The following is a 26,408-nucleotide window of genomic DNA, read 5'->3' as shown; positions in this document are numbered from 1 at the left end:
GACCGCGTGCCCGAGAGGAGGAAGGTCTCCAGGGCCTTCCTATTGCTCTCCTTGGACAAGTCCTCAGAGCGCAATAGGATGCCCAGAGACCCTAGCCAGACATCCAACCACGAAGTGGCCTGCATGGCACACTTAGCGACTTTCTCTTGGCTTAGGATCTCCGACGCTGAGAATGTCACCTGCCGGGCATTGAATTTCTCTAGAGAGACCTCTGGTGAGCTCTTCCACCGAGTGGTGGAGGGGAAGAGCTATACTGGACTCCCCCATGATCTCAAAATACCTCCTCTGCTGTAAACGAGGAGGTGGGAGGAGTTTGTTCCCAGAAGAAGAACGGCTGGAGGAGGCGAGTTCCGAGAGCTGAGCTTCGACCTTATCTCTGGCACTCTTCACCCCCTGGGACCAAGGCAAAGCTGCACTGGCCCTTGGGGGTTTCTGGATACCATAGACTTGGTCTAGGACCGTATCCTTGCCTTCGCGAGGGGCGATCTCCAGGTCCTTGAACCTGCCAGAAGGCATGCTCTGACTCGTGCTGCTCTCCTCCCTGTGGACTGGCAGCTAAGTCTCCTGTCCCCAAAGGCTCTTCTTGGGAAGACACGTAGACGTTCTCCCGGGGTCTGGTTGGCTCTGGTCGGATCCGTGAAGAAGACCTAGGAATCGTCTTTGAGTCCTTGGGTTCCCTCCTAGGAGGGATACAGGACTCAAGCAAAGAGGTCTGGAAGGTACCTTCCATGCGAGACGTTTCTCTTCCTCGAGGTGGGGTTCCTCCCATTGGTGCCGTGGAAGAGGCCCTCACCCCGCTGGACTCTCCTGAGGACGGAAAAGCTTCGTCCACAGGAGACGGAGAAAACGACTGCGAAGGGGATGGAGCCTTCCTGTCTGACCTCTTGGGAGCCAACTTCTCCCTGGAAGAAGTCACCACGAAGTCTACTCCTCTCCTTCTCTTCAGCGGGGGTGAGTCTGTCATTGGTTTAAGTACCAGATCAGCGAGGGCCAGCTTCACAGCCTGCACCACCGCTTTCATCAGGTGACCAAACCAAGACTGACGGGTGACCGACGCAGTGTCAGTAATCCCCGCTGGAGGGAAGGGAATCTCCTGATCCTTCCGAGTGGACGCAACGGGGCCTGCCTGAAATGAAGAAAGGGAACAATGTTGCCTGGACCTCTCCGGTGACTCTTCCTGGTCCTGGACGAGAGCCCTGCGCTGGCGCGGTGGCGATCCTGATGGCGATATGGAAGTACCCGTCCCCGTAGGAAGCACACGCTGCGGATCCCAGCGAGAATGGGGGTTGCGCTGGCGCTCGCGCGATGGAGCATTCGGAGGGTCACGCGTGGGCGACTGCTGGATCGCGGGTGAGTGGGCGCGAGGGCGCGCTGGCGAGGGAGCCGTTGGCGTACAGGTGAAGGTGCGCGCGAGGGTAGAGGAGATCGCTGTCGTTCAGCAGAACGATGGTACGCAGGAGATCAACGGCGCACTGGAGATCGATGGCGCGTGGGCGAGCGATGGCGAGTTGGCGAACGCTGGCGCGTTGGTGATCGATGGCGCGTTGGCGAACGATGGCGCGTTGGCGAACGATGGCGCGCAGGTGACCGACTGCGCACAGGTGATTTAGCGCGTGGGCGATTCGGAGACCTGTGACGATCCGAGGCATGGGCACGCTGGCGCGTTAGCGAGCGCTTGCGCACAGGCGAAGGATCGCGCGGGCGCGTAGGAGATCGTTGGCACGCAGGAGGGTGTCGATGCGCAGTCGGCTGGGGCGCAGGATCAGATGGCGAGGAAGTGCGCAAGGGCGAACGCTCGCGGTCGGGCTCAGAAGATGTCTCGTGGGCGCGAGCGCGCAGGAACACCTGAAGTGCGTGCGCGCTGTTGCGAAGGCGAAGACGGGCGCACAGGTGCGCGTGGGCGAGGCGAAGGAGTGAAGTCCTTGCCTGCGTCCAGATCCAAAGATCTTGGGCGCGTGTTGGCGCGCATGGCGCGCATCAGGAACAAGGTGCGCGCTGACGAGCAGGAGATCGTGGGCCCTCAGGAGACTGAGGGCGCGCATGGCGCGCAGCAGGAACTGAAGGGCGCTGACGGCTAGCAGGAGAGCGCTGGCGAGACAAGTCCAAAGACTGAAGCTCTGGAGAGCGCTTGTGCGCTACTGCGCACAGTTGAGCGCGCAGGGGACCCCTGACGCGCAAGGGACTTACCCACACCGTGGGATAAATCCCTTTGCCCCGAAGGGACCGGCGCCCATCGGATGACGGGATGAGAAGAGCGGTGGTAGTTAACCCTCGTTAAAAATCTAATGGCTCGTCATTTTCAGCTACGCCGAAAGTAATACCCTATGTAAATAGCGTGGTTTGTATTACGGTTACGGAACAATTATTAATTTAAAGATACCATTACCTTCTACAAGTAACAGGAATAATCACCTTTTGATATTACTGTTGGACGAGCATATGAAAAAGAAGACATTCTCGACGGGATCCTGGTTTAGCATACGCACGCCCGGGAAGCTGGGACACACGGCCGCAAAATTGGCGTCGGCCTTCTACCAGAGGGCGTACATCTCCTCCAGACAGAGGTCCAGTTGAAAGTAGTCCCTCATGAGTCTCTGGCATTCTGTCTCGCTGATCACACCCGATTGGTAATCAGAGTTACCGTTTACTTTGCTTCTTTCGGTCTTTTGTCTCTTCGCCGTTGCGCAGCGGAAGCTCCAGTGCATCGTGGGTCTGATAGAGGATGCCGGTGTCATCTTGGCACAGTCCAAACGTGGTTTCCAATGATGCCGTGTCATTTCCCAGAGACAGCTTCCCTCCATCTGAAACGCCAAATGTTGCGTAAAGTATTGACATTTTCATCAACTTATGACACCAGAAATGAGACTACATTACTGTATTATTAAAACTGCCTCTTCTCATTCATCACCATCAAACCTTACACTTATTTATTCATTACTGTTTTCCAAAGAGTTACAAAACCTCTTAGACACTATAAACCCCAAAAAGGAACCCCACATCTTTGCTAACACTGTATATAGTCATTTTTTCTTCCTAATAAAATCATACATTTTAAAAAGTACAAAATATGTGGCAGTATGTTGAGTGGCGGTACTTTTGCTCTACTTTTCTTAACCATTGAAGAATATGAAAAAAGTGTATAAGACATTATAGCTCATAATCAAAACATCAAAGAGATGGCAGTCTATCAAATAGATCTCAACTGTCTCGCAGAGTCTACCTTAAATAAAATCACCAGGTTTTAAAAGTAATTCTATTTTCCCTAACTATACAAACCACCGTTCTTCAATAGGAGACTTATTATCCTTGGGAGGGAGGAATTCCCTCTGATTAAACCGGACGGTTTACTTTCCCGGGAAATGCCAAAGCATTTTGGTCCTGTGGAGGAGCGGAAGTGACGGCTCCTGCCTATCAACCTCCCAACGACTTGGACGTGAAGATGAGGAAGGTGTTGGGATAAGCCACTACCAGGGACTGACAGACGATCAGGGAAGAAACTACATCTGTGTGGATTATACGTTGTCTGAATGTGTGGTCATAAGAGAACATGGGTTGCATACATCTTCCCATCCTCCCCAATCATAAGGCCTGGCTGCATCTATCATCCGGTCCAACAAACAACAGGCTGACTACTGTGCCCCAAAGGAAGAGGAGAAAACAAAGAAAATCCCAGTAAATGTTACATCTCATTCTGTTTATAATATTAGGAGAAGGTTGAAGCAATATAAAGAGGAAGAAAAAGATAAGAAAGAGAGAAATGACAAATTTGAAGATAATTTGTATTTTTCCTAACCATACAAACCTTAGCTATTTACAAAGGGTTTACTTTTAGCGCAGCTGAAATGACGAGCCAATAGTTTTTAACGAGGGTTAATTACCCCCGCGCTAGTTAGCGGGGGGTGGGGAAGGGTAGCTTGCTACCCCTCCCCCCTCCACACACCGGTGACTTGCTTCACTTCACTTAGAGGTAGGACTTGACTTGGGGGTCAGGGATGGCGGGCACATATGTGTAAATAGCTAAGGTTTGTATGGTTAGGAAAAATACAAATTATCTTCGAATGTCATTTGTTCCGTAACCGAAATACAAACCACGCTATTTACAAAGGGTGACTTACCCCTTAGGAAGGGTGGAAAGTCCCAAGCCTTACTGACTTCGGCTTGCCCGGGGGCTCGATCCCTTAGTGAGCAGCACTAGAGAGAGGGAGCCCCTGTACCTCACAGGTTCCTAGCATCGCTAGGAACGAGTGGCCTACATAAGTAGTGTGAGGAGGAGAGTGTGACTCGTCCTATGAAGTTGACCTTGAGACCTTCAGATAGGAATTCTAGGATAGGAAGTTCCCCATACCACCTCGTCAGGGTATGGGAGACGCAACAGTATTAAGCTTAATACTAGGAGCACAAAGAAGCATGGGTTACCTGCAGAGGTCGAGGTCAGCTATGCGAGGACCAGGATGCTGCTTCCCCAAGAGAGGGGAGGATGAAGAAAGAAGTAAGGGTCAGACATACTCTTTCATTCACACAGACTAAGACCGGGTAACAACGCCCTCAACCTACTGCTACTTGTCCAAAAAGGAGCCTGAGGTTAGACCAGCTGTTGTGCAGCCACCACAGGGCCGATAGAGAACGTATCGAGGCTCCTGTGGGTCACGTCTTGCAGGTAGTGGGCTGTGAAGGTCGGTTGACGCTTCCAGACCCCCGCTTGAAGTACCTGCGTCACAGAGAAGTTTCTCTTGAAGGCCAGGGATGTAGCAATACCCCTGACATCGTGGGCCCGAGGGCGACGTGACGGAGGAGGGTCAGGATTCAGGGCATGGTGGATAACCCTTCGAATCCAAGCAGAGATGGTGTTCCTTGTGACCCTCCTCTTTGTCCTGCCTGTGCTCACAAACAAAGCTCGCACATGAGGACGGACTGCAGCCGTTCTCTTCAAGTAGTACCTCAGACACCTCACTGGGCATAGTAGCAGCTGGTCTGGGTCGTTTGTTACAGAACGGAGACTCGCGATCCTGAAAGAGTCGAACCGAGGATCCGGCACTCCAGGATTCTGAGTCTTGGCCACAAACTCAGGGACGAACCTGAACATTACCTCCCCCCATCCCCTTGAATGGGCGATGTCGTACGAGAGACCATGAAGTTCACTAACTCGCTTGGCCGAGGCCAAGGCGAGTAGGAAAGCCGTCTTCCAAGACAGGTGGCGATCGGAGTCCTGGCGTAATGGCTCGAAGGGAGGTCTCTTGAGAGACCTGAGAACTCGAACCACGTTCCAAGGAGGGGGTCTCACTTCCGACTGGGGGCAGGTAAGCTCATAGCTACGTATGAGTAAAGAGAGTTCTAGCGATGAAGAAATATCCACGCCCTTCAATCTGAAGGCCAAGCTTAAGGCTGAGCGATAGCCTTTCACTGCCGAGACAGAAAGGCGCATTTCTTCTCGCAGATACACAAGGAAGTCCGCTATTGCTGAAATAGTGGCATCGAGTGGAGAGATACCCCTTCAACGACACCAACCACAAAAGACTCTCCACTTCGCTTGGTAGACTCCCGCAGAGGACCTTCGCAGGTGCCGAGACATTCTCTCCGCAACCTGTTGCGAAAAGCCTCTCTCCGCGAGGAGACGCTGGATAGTCTCCAGGCGTGAAGCCGAAGCGAGGCTACGGCCCTGTGAGGGACACCGGAGTGGGGTTGTCTGAGAAGCTCGTGTCGTGGAGGAAGCTCCCTTGGGAGTTCCGTCAGAAGTTGCAGAAGGTCCGGAAACCATTCCGCGTGATGCCATAGCGGAGCTACTAGAGTCATGGAACAGTTGACCGATAGTCTGGTCCTGTTGAGCACCCTTCTCATCAGACAGAATGGTGGGAAGGCGTACACGTCGATGTTGTCCCACCGTTGCTGGAAAGCATCTTGCCAGAGTGCCTTGGGGTCCGGGACTGGTGAGCAGTACAGGGGCAGCTTGAAGTTCAAGGCTGTCGCGAACAAGTCCACCGTCGGGGAACCCCACAAAGTCAGGACTTTGTTGGCTATCTGAGGATCCAAAGACCACTCGGTACTCACTATCTGCGAAGCCCTGCTCAGACTGTCGGCGAGCACATTCCTCTTGCCAGGAATGAAGCGAGCTGATAGTGTTATCGAGTGGGTTTCGGTCCACCTCAGAGTCTCTACTGCAAGATGGGATAGCTGTTGCGAAAAAGTGCCTCCCTGCTTATTGATATAAGCCACTACCGTGGTGTTGTCGCTCATCACCACCACGGAGTGACCCGCCAGGAACCGTTGGAACTGTTGAAGGGCCAGAAAGACGGCCTTCAATTCTAGCAGGTTGATGTGTAGGCACTTTTCTGATTCTGACCAAAGGCCTGAGGCCCTCTGGTTCAGAACGTGCGCCCCCCACCCTTCTTTTGACGCGTCCGAAAACAGAGTCAATTCCGGGGGAAGGACGAGAAGACTCACTCCCTTTCGCAGGTTCTCGTCGGCCAGCCACCACCGCAAGTCCGTCTGTTCCAGAGACCCCATTGGGATCAGAGTGTCCGGGGAATCGGATCCTTGATTCCACCGGGACTTGAGCCGCCATTGAAGGGATCTCATCCTGAGGCGGCTGTTTGGAACCAGACGGGCCAGGGAGGATAGGTGGCCCAAGAGACGCAACCACGATTGGGCGGGGAGTTCTTTTCGCCTGAGGAAAGGTTCCGCCACCCTCCTCAGCCTTGCTATCCGGTCGTCTGATGGAAAGGCTTTGTGGAGATTGGTGTCTATTAGCATGCCTAGATAAACCAGTCGTTGGGACGGCTGCAGAGAGGACTTCTCGAGGTTTACCACGATCCCCAGATCCTGGCAAAGATCTAGAAGCCTGTCTCGGTGTCGAAGAAGGGTCGACTCCGAGTCTGCTAGGATCAGCCAATCGTCTAGGTAACGAAGGAGACGAATGCCGTTCCTGTGCGCCCAAGTCGAAATCAGGGTGAACACTCTGGTGAACACCTGAGGAGCTGTGGAGAGACCGAAACACAGCACCTTGAACTGGTAGATCTTGTTGTCTAGGCAGAATCTCAGGTACTTCCTGGAAGACGGATGGATTGGGATCTGGAAGTACGCATCCTTTAGATCCAGTGTACACATGAAGTCTTGTGGTCTCACCGCAAGTCTGACCGTGTCTGCTGTCTCCATGCTGAACCGGGTTTGTTTGACAAACCTGTTCAGAGCCGAGAGATCGATGACGGGTCTCCAGTCTCCAGTAGCCTTCTTTACAAGAAAGAGTCGACTGAAGAAGCCTGGAGAGCCGTCCACGACCTCCTGGAGAGCACCCTTCTCGAACATGGTCTTGACTTCGGCCTGAAGGGCCAGCCCCTTTGCCGATCCCATGGCATAGGAGCTCAACGACACTGGATTCGCTGTCAGGGGAGGTTGAGATGACGTGAACGGGACGCGATAACCTTGGCCGATCACTGAGATCGTCCAAGCATCGGCCCCGAGATGTTGCCACCTGCGGACGCAACGCTGAAGGCATCCCCCCACAGGTGGACACGCAGGGGGACTGCCACCCCTAGGGCTTGCGGCCGCGGCCGCCACCCCTAGAAGTCTTGCCTCCCCTGGAGGACTTACCACCCCTCTTGACCTTGGCTGGAAAGGGCTGGGGCTTAGACACCAGTTTCTTAGCTGCCGGTGCCTGTTTTGGAGCCTTACGAGGCTGTTGCTGCTGTTGTGGCGGGGCTGGAGGCTTATAGGGCCGAGTTGTAAGGGCCCTGTGGAGGAGGGAGTCCGTGCTGGATTTCCTCCACCTCTCAGCCGTTCGCTCCAAGTCTTGAGGCTCAAACAGGCTCTCCCCCAGGAGGGAGGCATGTCGGAGCCTACACACATCTACGGCGGGGACCTTCGGATGGAATCTCTCGGACACAGCATCGCGACACTTCAACACCGAGTTGGCCCACAGGGTGGTAACCTGGTGCGCCAAGAACTCGATGGAGCGGGTGCCCGAGAGCAAGAAGGTCTCTAGGGCCTTCCTATTGGTCTCCTTGGACAAGTCCTCAGATCGCAATAGGATGCCCAGAGATCCTAACCAGAAGTCCAGCCACGAAGTGGCCTGCATGGCACACTTAGCGACCTTCTCGTGGTTAAGGATCTCTGCCGCCGAGAACGACACCTGCCGGGCAGAGAGTTTCTCCAAGGGAACTCCCTTCGCCAGCTCCTCCACAGAGTGATGGAGAGGAAGAGCGAGGTTGTGCTCACCCAGGATCTCGAAATACCTCCTCTGCTGAAGGCGAGGAGGAGGGATGAGTTTGTTCTCGGCAGTGGAACGACTGGAGGAGGCAAGAAGTGCGAGCTGAGCATTGGCCCTAGCTCTGGCACTCTTCCGCCCCCGAGACCAGGGCAGAGCTGCACTGGTCTTAGGGGCCTTCCGAACGTCGAACACTTCATCCAGAATTGTGTCTTTGCCTTCACGGGGGGGGATGACTGGATCCGTAAGACTGTTAAGTTGCCTTATCAGGCTTAGGACCTGCCAGAAGGCATGTTCGGACTCTTGCTGTTCTCCTCCCTGCGGGCTGGCAGCTAAGTCTCCTGCCCCAAGAATCTCTTCCTGGGGTGATACGTGGACATTCCCCTGGGTAGTCGTGGGTTCCTGTCGAATCCTTGCAGAGGATTTAGGGATGGTCTTGGAATCCTTGGGCTCCCTCCTAGGAGGGATACAGGATCCCAACAACGAGGTTCGAGGGGCCCCTTCCTCACGAGACGATTCTCCTGCCTGAAGCGAAGTCTCCCCCCCTGGTGCCGAGGGGAAGACTACCGGTCCACTGGACTCACCTGAGGACGGAAAGGCCTCGTCCACGGGAGAAGGAGAGAGTACTCGTGCAGGAGAGGGGACCCTCGAGACCGACCTCTTGGGAACCAACTTCGCCCTGGGGGAAGTCACCACGAAGTCCACTCCTCTCTTTCTCTTCAGCGTAGGAGAGACAGCCGCTGGTTTGTTACCCTGGCCGGCGAGTGCTGGTTTCATAACCCTCACTAACGCCCGTGCCAGCGGACCAAACCAAGTCTGCTGCTCAAAGGACACAGAGTCCGAAATCCTCGCTAAGGTGAAAGGGATCGGGCGATCCTTTGGAGTGGACACAACGGTACCTGCCTGAAAAGAAGGTGGGGAAGAATGCTGTAATGACCTGTCCTCGTCCTGCAATACCAACCTGTGCTTGGATGGAGGTGACCCCGAGTGCCGTCTAGGAGCACGCGTCCCTGCTGCTACCACCGGCTGTGGAATTCGCCGCGAACTATGGTCGCGCGAGGGTGAACGGTCGCGCAAAGGCGAATGGTTGCGCGGGTGATCGCGCGGGCGCGCAGGCGAGCGATCGCGCGGGCGCGCAGGCGAGCGATCGCGCGGGCGCGCAGGCGAGTGGGCGTGAGGGTGGGCAGGTAAATGAACACGTGTCCGAGGCGACGAACGCAAGCGATGGCGCGACGGCGAGGGATCGTGCTGCCGCGTAGGTGAAGAAGATCGCTGGCGATAATGACCACGTGATGGTAAGCGATGGCGAGCAGCATGTGTAGGTGAATGATCGCGGGCAAGAGGGCGGTCGTTCAGGGTTGCGCGATGAGGAGCAGCATGCGTAAGCGGGCGATCGTTCAGGGTTGTGCGATGGCGAGCAGCATGCGCAGGTGAATGATCGCGTGAAAGGGTGCGATGGTGATCAGCATCCGCAGGAAGGCGATCGTTCAGGGTTGTGCGATGAGGAGCAGCATGCGTAAGCGGGCGATCGTGCAGGGTTGTGCGATGGCGAGCAGCATGCGCAGGTGAATGATCGCGAGAAAGGGTGCGATGGTGATCAGCATCCGCAGGAGGGCGATCGTTCAGGGTATTGCGATGAGGAGCAGCATGCGTAAGCGGGCGATCGTGCAGGGTTGTGCGATGGCGAGCAGCATGCGCAGGTGAATGATCGCTAGAAAGGGTGCGATGGTGATCAGCATCCGCAGGAGGGCGATCGTTCAGGGTATTGCGATGAGGAGCAGCATGCGTAAGCGGGCGATCATGCAGGTTCGTGCGATGGCGGGCAGCATGTGAAGGTGATCGCTGGCGAACTGGTGATCGCTGGCGAGCAGAAGGTCGACGCGTGTCCTGTGAGAGGATAGGTTCACGAGCAGGAACGGGAAGATCGCGCCAGCGAACATGTGTTTCTGACACACGCGCAGCACGATGTTGCGTAGCCACAGGACCAGGTGGATGGTGAGCAGGGAGTTCAGCAGGAACTAAAGGGTGGTCAGAGACCGCAGGGCGATGGTCCTCAAATGAGCGCTGACGCTCGGAAGAGAGCTGACGAGCAGGAGAGCGCTGGCGAGGGGGGCGAACCTCAGGAGAGAGCCGACGAGCAGGTGAGCGTCGGCGAGCAGGAGAGTCTTGGCGAGCAGGAGATCGTCGACGAGCAGGAGATCGCTGGCGAGCAGGAGATCGCTGGCGAGCAGGAGAGCGCTTGTGCGCTGGCCCTGCTCGCGTAAGGGAAGAATCCCTTAGCCCCGAAGGGACCGTTGCCCGTCGGGTGACGAGTTCTCCAGAAGGCGAAGATCCGGCAGGAGATGGTGAGCGGTCTGCAGAGAGGTTCAAGGAGGGCGGAGCAGTCGGTTGAGGCTGACGAGGAGAGTCCCCCCGGAGGACGAAGACCCAAAAAGGCGCCTCTTAGTCCCCCTGTAAGGGGAAGGGAAGCCCTTGTGGCGTAGAGGGCGGTGAGCCTTACGGCGGGGGCGGCCTCGGGGGAGATCGTCGGGACCATCGGTCCTCCGAAGGGGAGTCTCCTTCAAAACACTTCCCTCAGAAGGAAGCTGGGCAGCAGTCGAGACCGAAGGACTCACTTCCCCCTTCGAAGGATGCACGGAAGGAGGAGGAGAGCCTAGAGCACCATCACCAGCAACAGCACCTGCGTCGGAAGGCCCAGCCACGTCGGAGGCCTCTGTCACCACGACGTCGACAATAAACAGAGGGTCTACCTCCGCTACCACCGGCGACTGTTTAACAGCGGCCCCCAACGAGACAAGGTCAATAAGAGCGACCCTGGAGGGCAAGCCCTTAAGCCCCAGGGACGACCAAATCTGCAACAGATCATCACTGGATAAAGCATTATTATCAATAACCTCCCCCGGAGGAGGAGGGGGAACCGCCTCGCTATGGGAGGCGAAGCCCTCTCCCCCCACCGAAGGTAGGGAAACAGAACAAGGGCCTGCGCTCCCACTCGGACGACTCTCCTTAGGAGGCGGACGAGGGGGAGCTTCGGAGGAGGTTTGGGCGGCGGAAGAAGAGTCCCGAGAACCTTCCTCCTTCAAGGCTAACCCCGGAGGAGAACGGTCTCTCTTGGACTTCTTCTTACGCCGACGGCCAAACCTCTCCCACTGGGAGGCAGACCACTCCCTGCACTCACGGCACATGTTATCCTGGTCGCACCGTCGGCCCCGACATTGAGGGCAGAGGGTGTGAGGATCCGTAATCACGTCCGACATGAAAGTCCCACAAGGACGGCCGGCAACTCCAGGGCATGTACGCATATTAAAAAAAAAAAAAAGAAAATAACTGAAGGTCAACTTCCAACCAATCACACAAGCTGAAAAGAAAAAGAAGAAAATTAAAGGCTGTCACGAAGGCGATGAACAGACACGTCTGATCACCGCCGAGCCAAAAGTGAAGTGAAGCAAGTCACCGGTGTGTGGAGGGGGGAGGGGTAGCAAGCTACCCTTCCCCACCCCCCGCTAACTAGCGCGGGGGTAATTAACCCTCGTTAAAAACTATTGGCTCGTCATTTCAGCTGCGCCAAAAGTAAACCCTTTGTAAATAGCGTGGTTTGTATTTCGGTTACGGAACAAATTTAGATTCGAACTGGGGGAGCAATTTCCCCAAGTTCGAGAGCCCTCTTGCCCGTCACCAAGTTTCAGCACGGGAATAGAATGCTGTGCTGAAGCTCAATGACTTCATCAAGGCATTCTCTCATTAAGAGGGTTGCCAGGAATGAAACGAGCTGATAGTGTTATCGAGTGGACTTCGGACCACCTCAGAATCTCTACTGCAAGATGGGATAGTTGTTGTGAAAAGGTACCTCCCTATTTGTTGATATAAGCCACTACCGTGGTTTTGTCGCTCATCACCACCACGGAGTGGCCACCAAGGGTCCGTTGGAACTGTTGAAGGGCCAGATACACGGCCTTCATCTCTAGCAGGTTGATGTGTAGGTACTTTTCTGATTCTGACCAAAGGCCTGAGACCCTCGGGTTCAGAATGTGGGCCCCCCACCTTTCTTTTGATGCGTACGAGAACAGTGTCAAATCCGGGGGAAGGACGAGAAGATCCACTCCCTTTCGTAGGTTTTCGTCCATCAGCCACCACCGCAGGTCCGCCTGTTTCGTGGATCCCATAGGGACCAGAGAGTCCGGGGAATCAGTGCCCTGATTCCACCGGGACTTGAGCCGTCATTGCAGGGATCTCATCCTGAGACGGCCGTTCGGGACCAGACGGGCCAGGGAGGCTAGGTGACCTAAAAGACGTAACCATGATTGGGCTGGAAGCTCTTCCCGCCTGAGGAAGGGCTCTGCAACCCTCCGCAGCCTTGCTATCCTGTCGTCTGATGGAAAGGCTTTGTGGAAATTGGTGTCTAATAACATGCCTAGATATACCAGGCGTTGGGTCGGCTGCAGAGAGGACTTCTCGAGATTTACCATGATCCCCAGATCTTGGCAAAGTCCCAGAAGCCTGTCTCGGTGTCGAAGAAGGGTCGGCTTCGAGTCTGCCAGGATCAGCCAGTCGTCCAGATATCGGAGGAGACGGATGCCGTTCCTGTGCGCCCACAACGAAATCAGGGTGAACACTCTGGTGAACACCTGAGGTGCTGTGGAGAGACCGAAGCACAGTACCTTGAACTGGTAGGTCTTGCTGTCTAGGCTGAATCTCAAGTACTTCCTGGAAGACGGATGGATTGGGATCTGAAAGTATGCGTCCTTCAGATCCACTGTGCACATGAAGTCTTGTGGTCTCACTGCAAGTCTGACCGTGTCCGCTGTCTCCATGCTGAACGAAGTTTGTTTGACAAACTTGTTCAGAGTTGAGAGATCGATGACGGGTCTCCAGCCTCCAGACGCCTTCTTTACAAGAAAGAGTCGACTGAAGAAGCCTGGGGAGCCGTCGACAACCTCTTGGACAGCATCCTTCTTGAGCATGGTCTCGACTTCTGCCCGAAGGGCTAGCCCCTTTGCCGATCCCATGGCATAGGAGCACAACGACACTGGATTCGCTGTCAGGGGAGGTTGAGATGTTGTGAATGGGACGCGATATCCTTGGCCCATCACAGAGATCGTCCAGGAATCGGCCCCATGTTGCTGCCACCTGTGCACGCAACTTTGTAGGCATCCCCCCACAGGTGGACACGCAGGGGGACTGCCAATCCTAGCGTTTACGGCCACGGCCGCTCCCTCTAGGATTTCTGCCTCCCCTGGAGGACTTTCCGCCCCTCTTGTCCTTGACAGGAAAGGGCTGTGGTTTACACACCTTCGTCTTAGCTGCCGGAGCCTGCTTCAGTGTCCTGCAAGGCTGCTGTTGATGCTGTTGTGGAGCTGGAGGCTTGTAGGGCCGAGATGTGAGGGCCCTTTGGAGGAGCGAATCATGATTCGACTTCCTCCACCTCTCAGCTGTGCGTTCTTTATCCTTGGGCTCAAACAAGCTTCCTCCAAGGATGGAGGAGTGTCTGAGCCTGCAGACATCCACGGCGGGGACCTTCGGATGGAACTTCTCGGTCACTGCATCAAGTCGCTTTAAGATCGAGTTGGCCCACAGGTTGGTAACCTAGTGAGCCAGGAACTCGATGGAGCGAGTGCCCGAGAGGAGGAAGATCTCCAGGGCCTTCCTATTGCTCTCCTTAGACAAGTCCTCGGAGCGCAATAGGATGCCCAGAGAACCCAGCCAGACGTCCAGCCACGAAGTGGTCTGCATGGCACACTTCGCCACCTTCTCCTGGCTAAGGATCTCCGATGCCGAGAATGTCACCTGCCGGGAGGAGAGCTTCTCAAGAGGAGTTCCCCTTGTGAGCTCTTCCACTGAGTGGTGGAGGGGAAGAGCTATACTGGACTCCCCCATGATCTCAAAATACCTCCTCTGCTGTAAACGAGGAGGTGGGAGGAGTTTGTTCCCGGAAGAAGAACGGCTGGAGGAGGCGAGTTCCGAGAGCTGGGCTTCGACCTTATCTCTGGCACTCTTCACCCCCTGGGACCAAGGCAAAGCTGCACTGGCCCTTGGGGGTTTCTGGGTACCATAGACTTGGTCTAGGACTGTATCCTTGCCTTCGCGAGGGGCGATCTCCAGGTCCTTGAACCTGTTCAGTTGCCTCATCAGATTCAAGACCTGCCAGAAGGCATGCTCCGACTCGTGCAGCTCTCCTCCCTGTGGACTGGCAGCTAAGTCTCCTGTCCCCAAAGGCTCTTCTTGGGGAGACACATGGACGTTCTCCCGGGGTCTGGTTGGCTCTGGTCGGATCCGTGAAGACGACTTAGGAATCGTCTTTGAGTCCTTGGGTTCCCTCCTGGGCAGGATACAGGACTCCAGCAAAGAGGTCTGGAAGGTACCTTCCACGCGAGACGTTTCTCTTCCTCGAGGTGGGGTTCCTCCCATTGGTGCCGTGGGAGAGGCCCTCACCTTGGTGGACTCTCCTGAGGACGGAAAAGCTTCATCCACAGGAGGAGAAAACGACTGCAAAGGGGATGGAGCCTTCCTGTCGGACCTCTTAGGAGCCAACTTCTCCCTGGGAGAAGTCACCACGAAGTCCACTCCTCTCTTTCTCTTCAGCGGGGGTGAGTCTGTCTTTGGTTTGAGTCCCAGATCAGCGAGAGCCGGCTTCACAGCCTGCACCACCGCTTTCATCAGGTGACCAAACCAAGACTGACGGGTGACCGACGCAGTGTCAGTAATCCCCGCTGGAGGGAAGGGGATCTCCTGATCCTTCGGAGTGGATGCAACGGGGCCTGCCTGAAATGAGGAAAGGGAAGAATGTTGCCTGGACCTCTCCGGTGACCCTTCCTGGTCCTGGGTGAGAGCCCTGCGCTTGCGCAGTGGCGATCCTGATGGCGATCTGGAAGTACGCGTCCCTGTCGGAAGCACGCGCTGCGGATCCCGGCAAGAATGGGGTTCGCGCTAGCGCTCACGCGATGGAGCATTCAGAGGGTCGCGCGTGGGCGACTGCAGGAGCGCGGGCGCGCTGGCGAGTGGCCGCGCTGATGAGGGGGTGTGTTGGTGCGCAGGTGAATGAGCACACGAGGGTAGAGGAGATCGCTGCCGGTCAGGAGAACGATGGTGCACAGGAGATCGATGGCGCGTGGGCGAGCGATGGCGCGTTGGAGAGCAATGGCGCGTGATAGCATGTTGGCGAACGATGGCGCGCAGGTGATTTAGCGCGTGTGCGCGTCAGAGACCTGTGACGATCCAAGGCATGGCGCGCTAGCGAGCGCTTGCGCACAGGCGAAGGATCGCACGGGCGCGCAGGAGATCGTTAGCGTGCAGGAGGGTGTCGATGCGCAGTCAGCTGGGGCGCAGGATCAGATGGCGAGGAAGTGCGCAAGGTCGAACGCTCGCGGTCAGGCTCAGAAGAAGACCCGTGGGCGCGCGAGTGCGCAGGAACTCTTGAAGTGCGTGGGGGCTGTTGCGCAGGCGAATATGGGCGCACAGATCCTTGCCTGCGTCCAGATCCGAAGATCTAGGGAGCGTGGGTGTGCGTTGGCGCGCATCAGGAACAAGATGCGCAGGTGCGCGCTGACGAGCAGGAGATCTTGGGCGCTCAGGAGAGTGATGGCGCGCAGCAGGAACAGAAGGGCGCTGACGGCTAGCAGGAGAGTGCTGGCGAGCAGGAGAGCGCTGACGAGCAGGAGCACGCTGGCGAGGCGTGTCTGAAGGCTGCAGCTCTGGAGAGCGCATGGGCGCTACTGCGCGCAGGGAAACCCTGACGCGCAAGGGATTTACCCACACCGTGGGATACGTCCTTTTGCCCCGAAGGAACCGGTGCCCGTTGGATGACGGGATGAGAAGGCGCCTACTGTGCATCTGCATCCAGGGGTGATGGCAGGCCGGAAGGACTGGAAGGTCTGGCAGGCGTAGGAGATCGTGAGCGATCTGCGGAGAGGTCCAAGGGCGTGGCTGCGATGGTCTGCTCCCGACGGGAAGAATCCTCTGCAGGGGAAAGAGTCGATGAAGAAGACCCGAAGAGGCGCCTCCTAACTCCCTTGTAGGGAGAAGGAAGGCCCCTACGGCGAAGAGGACGAGCCTTACGGCGAAGAGGACGAGCCTTACGGCGAAGAGGACGAGCCTTACGGCGAAGGCGACCTCGAGGCAGGGCATCCACATCGTCGGTCCTCCGAAGAGGAGTCTCTGTCAGTGCGCTCCCCCGAGGAGGAGACGCACCCGCAGGAGAGACTGTGGGACTCAACTTTCCCCTCGAAGGATGTTCGGAGGGGGAGGCTGAGCCTTCAGCAACGTCCGCAGCAGCAGCTGAGGTTTGACCAGACCCGTCGGAAGCCTCTGCCACAATAACGTCGACAATAGACAGAGGGTCTACCTCTGCTATTACCGGCGATTGCTTGACAGCTGCCCCCTACTGGATCAGGTCAAACAGGGCTTCCTTGGAGGGCAAGCCCTTAAGCCCCAAGGAAACCCAAAGCTGAAAGAGATCATCATTAGACACAGCATGGTCATCATCGTAATGAGAATCAATATCCTCCTCCGGAGGAGGAGGGGGAGCTGCCTCGCTATGGGAGGCAACGCCCTCTCCCGCACCCCGAGGTCGGGAAACAGAACAATGGCCTACGCTACCACTCGACGGCCTCTCACAAGAGACCGATCGAGTGGGAGCTTCGGAGGAGGTTCGGGCGGCGGAAGAAGAGTCCTTAGAGCCTTCCTTCTTCATGGCAGCCCTTGAAGGAAAAAGGTCTCTCCTGGACTTCTTACGTCGCCGGGCAAACCTCTCCCACTGGGAGGTAGACCACTCCCTGCACTCACTACAAGTTAAGTCTCTATCACACCGTTGACCTCGACACTGCGGGCAAAGGGTGTGAGGGTCCGTCTCGACCGCCGACATGAATGTTCCACAGGGGTGGCCGGGGAGTCCAGAGCACTTGCGCATAATTGCGATGAAGGTAGAGGCCAACTTGCAAACACACAAAGCTGAAGAAAAAGAAAAACAGATTAAGGCTGTCAAAAGCGAGGACGAAAGACAGACACGTCTGCTCATCGTCCGAGCCAAAAGTGAAGTGAGACAATTCACCGGTGTGTGGGGGGGAGGGGTAGCAAGCTACCCCTTCCCCTACCCTCTAGCTAACTAGCGCGGTGGTAGTTAACCCTCGTTAAAAATCTAATGGCTCGTCATTTTCAGCTACGCGAAAGTAATACCCTATGTAAATAGCGTGGTTTGTATTACGGTTACTGAACAATTATTAATTTAAAGATACCATTACCTTCTACAAGTAACAGGAATAATCACCTTTTGATATTACTGTTGGACGAGCATATGAAAAAGAAGACATTCTCGACGGGATCCTGGTTTAGCATACGCACGCCCGGGAAGCTGGGACACACGGCCGCAAAGTTGGTGTCAGCCTTCGACCAGAGGGCGTACATCTCCTCCAGACAGAGGTCCAGTTGAAAGTAGTCCCTCAGGAGTCTCTGGCATTCTGTCTCGCTGATCACACCCGATTGGTAATCAGAGTTACCGTTTACTTTGCTTCTTTCGGTCTTTTGTCTCTTCGCCGTTGCGCAGCGGAAGCTCCAGTGCATCGTGGGTCTGATAGAGGATGCCGGTGTCATCTTGGCACAGTCCGAACGTGGTTTCCAATGATGCCGTGTCATTTCCCAGAGACAGCTTCCCTCCATCTGAAACGCCAAATGTTGCGTAAAGTATTGACATTTTCATCAACTTATGACACCAGAAATGAGACTACAGTATTATCAAAACTGCCTCTTCTCATTTACCAAAGTACCATTAAACCTCACACTTATTTATTCATTACTGTATTGTACTGAGTTGCAAAACCCCACTATAAACCCCAAAAAGGAACCCCACATCTTTGCTAACACTCTATATAGTCATTCCTTCTTCCTAATAAAATCGTACATTTTAAAAAGTACAAAATATGTGGCAGTATGTTAAGTGTCGGTACTTTTGCTTTACATTTCTCAACCACTGAAGAATATAAAAAAAGTGTATAAGACATTATTGCTCATAATCAAAACATCAAAGAGATGGCAGTCTATCATATTGATTCCAACTGTCTCAAAGAATCTACCTTAAATAAAATCCCCAGGTTTAAAAGTAATTCTATTTTCCCTAACTATACAAACCACCGTTCTTCAATAGGAGACTTATTATCCTTAGGAGGGAGGAATTCCCTCTGATTAAACCGGACGGTTTACTTTCCCGGGAAATGCCAAAGCATTTTGGTCCTGTGGAGGAGCGGAAGTGACGGCTCCTGCCTATTAACCTCCCAACGACTTGGACGTGAAGATGAGGAAGGTGTTGGGATAAGCCACTACCAGGGACTGACAGACGATCAGGGAAGAAACTACATCTGTGTGGATTGTACGTTGTCTGAATGTGTGGTCATAAGAGAACATGGGTTGCATACATCTTCCCATCCTCCCCGATCATAAGGCCTAGCTGTATCTATCATCCGGTCCAGCAAACAACAGGCTGACAACTGTGCCCCAAAGGAAGAGGAAAAAACAAAGAAAAGCCCGGTTAATGTTACATCTAATTCTGGACTTTGACGTTTTTCGTGTCGTGAAGGAGATAGGTTTGCTACCTGAGCCCCTATCAATGGTTCGAGGATAAACGTACCCCTGAACCTGTGGGTACTCCCGTAGGTGCTTGGCAGCAGAGGTCTTCAGTTACTAACAGATCACTGTCTTCATGAAAACCACCTCTGACAGGATCTGATGATATTCAGTCTTTGTGTGAGCGAATCCAGAGCAGTCCTGTCATCCCCTTGTGTCTGACTGTTGCAGCCAGAAAGAAGACAGTTTCAGGGTATCTTTCCTAATCTGGCCCACCGCTAGTCGCCTCTTTTGTAGGGACGGGATGAAGAAGAATTGAAGTTGTGAACGACTGGACTCGGCGTCCTTGTTGCCACAAGCTCTTGAACCAAGTTGACTTCTCACACAAGATAAGACATACCATTTCCTACTCGCTTCGCCAGGGCTACCGTGGGCTCGAGCAGTTCCCTATAGATCTGAGAACTCGTGAAACACTACGTGCGGCTTGAATTCACACGGAGGTCGAGGTTACCTCAAGCGCCCTGTCGCATCTCAAGTTTGAATCCAAGTTGGGGACTGAGTGGCAGATTTACCGCTGGAATCGGGGAGCTTCTCCCACGAAGGAATGAGACAAACAGCAGATCAGGGAACTTTTCACGTGCCGTCGCTTGGGAGCAATCAGGGTCCATTTGAATCGCAATGTCTTCAACCACCTGTCAAGAAATCGACAAACAGGGAAAAGAGGGTAGGAAAGACGCAAGCATCTAGGATCCCCAGTGATGTTGGAAGACATCTTCGAACTTTGCCGACAAGGAGAAATCAGAAAGTTTCTTGTTCAACTGCATGGGGTGCAGGTCGAGCGATGGCGAGTACCAAAGCCTTCCCGCCACGAGATGATGTACAGTACAGGTAACACAGAGGCTGTCAATTAAGCACATTTTCAATCAAACAGCGCTCATGTTTGAAAGAACTGCGCAGAGCTCTATCGTATCTCCTACTCCCAATACTGCACCTGTTTGAGAAGGGTTTGTGAACGGGAACCCTTTGTAACTTGGTCACGCATGCAAGCATTGTCTATCATCCATACCAAGTGTTCTATCAAACTCTTTGGAAAGATTGCAAGGCTTGAAGTGATGCAAGCATTCATGGAAGGTTGAAAGGCAGCTGCAGTCCTTATGTATATCACATCCTCTAGATCAGTGGTTCTCAAACTTTTTCATGAGCGACCCTATTTGAAACATTTCATTCCTTCGCGACCCAGAGTAAAGTGAAGAGAAAGAAAACATGCAATGATATATACAGTTTATTTTGGAAAAAAAATAATGTGTACAGCTTTTCATTCACAAAACTAAACTAGTGGGATTTATGGCACTGCTTTTCCTTTTCACAAAACTGAAATACACTGAAACACTGAAAGCATGATAATGTTCCTGTGTCCCTGCGACCCATCAAAATTGATCTCGCGACCCAACTTTGGGTCACTACCCATAGTTTGAGAACCACTGCTCTAGATGGAAGGAAATTCAAGTTGACAACTCATCCCTACTAAGAATCTACTGTGGACAGCAGATTCTCAAAGGAGAGGAGGACTCGCAAGGAGATTTGTCATAATGCTACCAGGATAGAACATCAGGTATTCTTGATGCCACCGTACCTAAGGGTAAGAGGAACGCCGGTTGATACCCAGTAGAAGCTTCAAGAGCTGTTGGAACAATCACTTAGAAGGCGTTCGTGCAATAGCTATTTTGTCGACGTTGAGTCTCGCAACAGTTACATCGACTCTCTTGCTACGATAATTTGCCAAGGAGTTTCCCTGTAGCTTTCGGATATTCCGTCTCCTAAAGAGTTTCTTCCGATACATCTCAATCCGCAGATCGAGACAGGAGGAAGTAAGTCTGTCTCGATGCTGAAGTGATTCCTCTGATGGAGGGTAGAGACCCGTTAGTGGATGAATGCAGATATAAAGTGCTCAAAAGACTAACGTGAACACTTAGAGTGGTAACCTCTTCTCCCAAGGATGCAATGGAGAAAACTTCCAGTAAGAAAGAGAATGTATCCGTGAGGGTAAGAGTGTCCTCCAGGTCAATGGAAGCACACTTCATTCTTATGATGGACTGTATGCTGCTATCTGTACCTATCCTGAATGGCTTCAGGGGAATCATGCATGGAGGCCGGTGATTGGTCTGCTTTTCCCATCGACAAGAGTACAGTATTGCATCCGTATAAGTAGACAGTAGGAGTCTGTAAAAACCTTCTTGGAAGAGCTCCTACCTTTAGGGGGTGAATTTCAATTGGTTGATCACAGGCGATATCAGCAAGCAGGTTTGGAACATTGTTGGCGAGTCACTCAAAGTACCGACAGGAACGTCCCTGCTCAGAGAAGGTACAGGAGGTCCCTGAATTCTGTGATCCTCTCTGCCTTTTCTTCTATTCCTCTCTACCTGGAAAGAGAGGTTGTAGGTGAAGGATGGAGCAATGTCTGAACCTTTCCAGGGGAGAAGAAGAGCCTGGAAGAGAAGATTGAATCTGTATGTCACAAGAGACTTCTTCAGCGCACTCAAGGTACCATGAGGATCTTGGGATACTTATCCTTGAAGGGCCGAACCCAAAACAGTAACTGATCGATGGAGGAGGCAACTTGTTTGCGTCTTCTTCTCCCCGCCCTGATGTCGGCTCCCCATGGGGGAACCAGGTTGCAGCCCTCGTACCAACATGTTCTGTGAGGAACCTACAATCTTGACTCCCTTATTCGGCACATGTAAGGCGACTGAATTTTCTCTCCTCCGGATTTCCAACTGCCTCTGGTGAACATGAATAGTACATCAAAATGGTTTTGAGTTATGATAATTGACTTTTAACTGGGCTCCAAAAGGCACTAGAAGAGATGGAAGACCCAAGAACTATGAAGTGTGAAGTAAATGATGAATGGAGAAGTATTAAAACCTCAAGATAGACGACTGGTGAAATCTAACCGAGGCCTTTTGTGTCAATAGACGTGGTAGATGATGATGATTTAACGTGCATTTCCTAAAACTATCGATTCTCAACTACAGTAATTAGTTTCAATGACGTAGAATAAGACTGGCATAGGATATAACTTATTGTTTTGAACACTTTTGATGATATCTGGCCCAACAAAATCATCCTCATATAATAGGGACCAAAGACTCCTAATAAGAGATGGTTTGTCCCAATAATCATGGTCAAGATAGCCAGTAGGAAACATATATAGTTCATGTATTTGTTCTGATCATTTTTGACGACATGATCTGGTTAGGAGGAGACACCTTCGACCAATCCAAAAAATGAAAAACTTCAAAAGCACGAAAGACTCCTTTAAGTAGATGATCAAGCTCTGAACAAGTCCACAAAATCTTGGAGCGTCTCATGGCTAGACGAGGAGGAGAGTCTACCAGGCTTGAGAAGTCTCCCTGGGCAGAGGCAGGCACTCCCAAGACGAGAACTTCTCCCGTGTCATACCAGACGCTCGAACGAGAAGCTAGCTTAGGAGGAGGAAAAGCAAAGGATGACTTTCCCAGACTTCTCTTGGTTTCCAACCAGTCTCCCAGCAAGCGCATGGCCCTCTTAGAAGATTGAGAGAGCACTAACTTCGTATAAGAAGGGGTTGAGGAAGGTGGTTCTCCAACAGTTACTCTCATCAGAAACCGGTAAATTTACAGAAAAACACGGGACAACATTTCTAAGAGAAAAAAAAAATAACTTTATCTACAGTAAATGATGTGCTTTCAACGAATTTGACATTTATTTCCACCGCAAATAAGCCGTTCTATTGTTATAGTTGAATGGACAAAGGTGGGAACTTGGGATTCTGCATGTGCGAAAACAAAACGTCATCATTAAACTCTTTTGAGATTTGTAAAAGGGTACAGAACCTAAAAAACCCACCTAACCTAACCTAATAGTTCCCAGGTCACAAGCCCTAGCTTGGGGAGCAAGCCCCTGGACCGCATATATTAGGGTATATCTTATTAAATATTTATTTGTGAGGAAAATAAAGGTAATTTTTGAAGGAAAGGGAGTTTTTTTAATAGACCCCAATTATTTTATTAGTAAATTTGTCCCATGTATTTCTATAATACCCAGAAACCTAAGAAACGCCATAAAATACTGCAGAAACAAGTCTCTTTTTCTCCAAAAAGATTACTGTACTATTCTATTATTTCACCCTAACCTAAATTGCCATACTTTAAGCTACATGAAAAAACAACTTTGTAATACCTTAAAAATCCCAGGAGTTTTCGGAAAGTTTCCCTTCAAAAACTTGAGCAGTAATGAGACTGGTTAAGTGAATATACTTCATTTTTATCAAACAACACTATTATTTTGTATACCAAGAAAAGTACTTCTCTCAGAAGCCACAGTTTAAAATGTCAATTGTAATTCAGTATAAAGACTTAGAGATCCTTTCCCAGTCATTGCTGTTTTTGGAAACCGTATTTAATAAACAATTTACCCCCCCCCCCCTCCTCCCCCCAATAGTTCCAGAAATTACATTCTACTTACATTAGACAAAATGAATTCGTTGTAACCTAATGTTGTATTTCTAATCATTACACCTGCTTCCACCTGAGATGGTAATAGCTCATTTGCATATATTGTATTATTATTATTATTGAGATGGTAATAGCTCATTTGCATATATTGTATTATTATTATTATTATTATTATTATTATTATTATTATACGACTCGTGAATACAACTTTTAAGTATTTCGGGGTATATGTATGATAGCGACCAGATACTGACCGTGTCGTGTTTAATACAACGCTTCGTCACGGTAACAGGAGGACTGACCCAGGCGGAGGATTGACCCATAATCTCTCGTAAAACTGACCCAGTGGTTTGGAGAACTGACCCACAATGTTTATCTATACCAGAGTGCATTTATTATTAAAGTTATTTGATTAAATATAACAACATATGGATTCCATATAACAACACATATGTTGTAATAAAAACTTTTATGTCATTGGTAAATATTATATATTTGCAGGTAGAACCTTGGATAGGGGTTGTGACCTGGGAAGGGGGTCCGGGGGCTTGCCCCCCGGCTAGGGGTTGTGACCTGGGAAGGGAATCCGGGGGCTTGCCCCAGGCTAGGGGTTGTGACCTGGGAAGGGAATCCAGGGGCTTGCCCCCCGGCTAGGGGTTGTGACCTGGGAACTTCTAGGTTAGGTTAGGTGGGTTTGTTAGGTTCTGTACCCTTTTTAATTACATTTTCATATCCTATAAACAAAATATTTGATAGAAAAGTAAATAAAATATCAATGAAATATTAAACTTTTCCTTGATAAAATCATGTAATAATACCAAAGAATTAGCTTTAGAAAAGAAAAACATTGTGGGTCAGTCCTCCAAACCACTCCAGTTACCCTGACAGTGTGTGGCGTTTATTACAACGCTTCGTCACTAACAAGACGGAATACAAATGTGGAGTCGATGACGTCAATAGATAAAAAAAAAGGTAAATCTTATTTTGAAATGGCACAGCAAACATCAAGACGATGTTACCAGCAGTGGCAGAACTACTGGGAGAAGTGTGTGCAGTCCCCAGGGGAATACTTTGAAGGTGATTCTCAATACTTGACAGTACTCTAAAAGTTTTATTCCAGCTGTGTCCAGGTTATGGAATGATCTTTCTAATCGGGTAGATGAATCAGTAGAAGTTCAAAAGTTCAAACTTGCAGTAAATGTTTTTAAGTTGAACAGGCAGACATAAGTCTCTCTTTATAGTTTATAAATGAAATATGATTTAATGTTGTTAGGGTTTCTGGGGTGTATGTACGATAGCGGCCACCTGTATGTCTAACTTAGAATACGGCAGTGTAAGGGGGGTCGCAGGGGGGCGTTATCCCCCCCGTTAGGTAAGTAGGTAAGGACAGGGCTTGTAGGTTAGGTTAGGGGGGAAAGTTTAGGTTAGTTGATGTCCATTTTTAATCAATGCGTGAGGAAATGGCCGCTGATATACAAAGGCTCCATGTCTCTAAAATATTTATTTTTAATTGTTCATTACTTCTTATATCAATTATTCATTTCCATATTTCCTTTCCTCATTGGGGTATTTTTCCTTGTTGGGGCCGCATACTGCTTTTCAAATTAGGGTTGTAGCTTAGCTGGTAATACTAATAATAGGATTTTTTCAATGCGACATTCACCATTAGAATATTAACGAGTATAATGAAAACATTGGCTTAGGGTACAGGGGTGTAACCCCATAGGTCAAGGCAGGTATGGGGGTGCCTCGAGTTAGTACGATCCCTTCGACTTACTTTCGCCTCGAATAAATAGTCAGCAGGTATAGAAAACGGGATTGCAAGACGAGTGGCAATATTGAACATATTTACTAACCAAACTGGATATGAGCGAACCTATCGGTACCCTTAACCTTTGGCCTGCAGTAGGTCATCAAAGTTACATTACCCCGCAATTATGGTTATAATAGGCTGGTTAGCCTGCAATAATGATTAATATAAGCTGTTTAGCCTGCAATAATGGTTAACATAGGCTGGTTAGCCTGCAAAAATGGTTAATATAGGCTGGTTAACCTGCAATAATGGTTAATATAGGCTAGTTAGCCTGCAATAATGGTTATTATAGGCTGGTTAGCCTGCAATAAAGGTTAATATAGGCTGGTTAGCCTGCAATAGTGGTTAATATAGGCTAGTTAGCCTGCAATCATGGTTAATATAGGCTGGTTAATCTGCAATAATGGTATAGGCTGGTTAGCCGGCAATAAAGGTTAATATAGGCTGGTTAGCCTGTAATAATGATTAATATAGGCTGGTTAATCTGCAATAATGGTTAGTATAGGCTGGTTAGCCTGCAATAATGATTAATATAGGCTAGTTAGCCTGCAATAATGGTTATTATAGGCTGGTTAGCCGGCAATAAAGGTTAATATAGGCTGGTTAGCCTGCAATAATGGTTAATATAGGCTGGTTAATCTGCAATAATGGTTAGTATAGGCTAGTTAGCCTGCAATAATGGTTAATATAGGCTGGTTAATCTGCAATAATGGTATAGGCTGGTTAGCCAGCAATAATGGTTAGTATAGGCTGGTTAGCCTGCAATAATGGTTAATATAGGCTGGTTAATCTGCAATAATGGTATAGGCTGGTTAGCCAGCAATAATGGTTAGTATAGGCTGGTTAGCCTGCAATAATGGTTAATATAGGCTGGTTAGCCTGCAATAATGATTAATATAGGCTGGTTAGCCTGCAAGATGATTAGCAATTTCAGCCTACCTAAGGTACCGACCCCAGACTAACGTCTCCAGCTTAAGGTACACAGCTTATAGGCTACAACTATAAATCAAGAATTTGCCATATAAATATTTAGGTTAATTACAACACAATCTAATCGTGAGTACAAATAGATATAAGTAAATCAATGAATAAATAAGTTTAAATATATTTCTCGTCTCGTATACCTGAAAGCCTGGCCACATTGAAGAGTGATATCCAACCGAAGCTCTTTCTTCGAACAGGGAAATTCGAACAATATTCCAGACATCATTAACGGAAATTGGATTAATTGAGGTTTTTAGTCCATATCATTAACCGTTAATATAATAAACTGGGCAGGAATTAAACTGATAATAATATTGGGCTCGTCTTAAACACTTCTCCGAAACCCGCCATGCCATTAAGTTACTAGCGAAAC

General features: G+C 51.1%; 1 long non-coding RNA gene across 1 annotated transcript; it reads right to left on the bottom strand.

Annotated features, from left to right (window-relative positions):
* Positions 1-2,416: 2,416 nt before the first annotated feature.
* On the bottom strand, positions 2,417-26,408 carry LOC137633611 (uncharacterized). The gene is made up of 3 exons (XR_011042304.1): positions 26,176-26,408; positions 17,457-17,845; positions 2,417-2,801 (listed from the first exon to the last, which is right to left on the bottom strand). It is a non-coding gene; the product is annotated as an uncharacterized lncRNA (long non-coding RNA).

Source organism: Palaemon carinicauda, chromosome 43, assembly GCF_036898095.1.
Source record: "Palaemon carinicauda isolate YSFRI2023 chromosome 43, ASM3689809v2, whole genome shotgun sequence".
Taxonomy (NCBI): Eukaryota; Metazoa; Arthropoda; class Malacostraca; order Decapoda; family Palaemonidae; genus Palaemon; species Palaemon carinicauda.
This window is presented reverse-complemented; position numbering and strand designations above follow the sequence as displayed.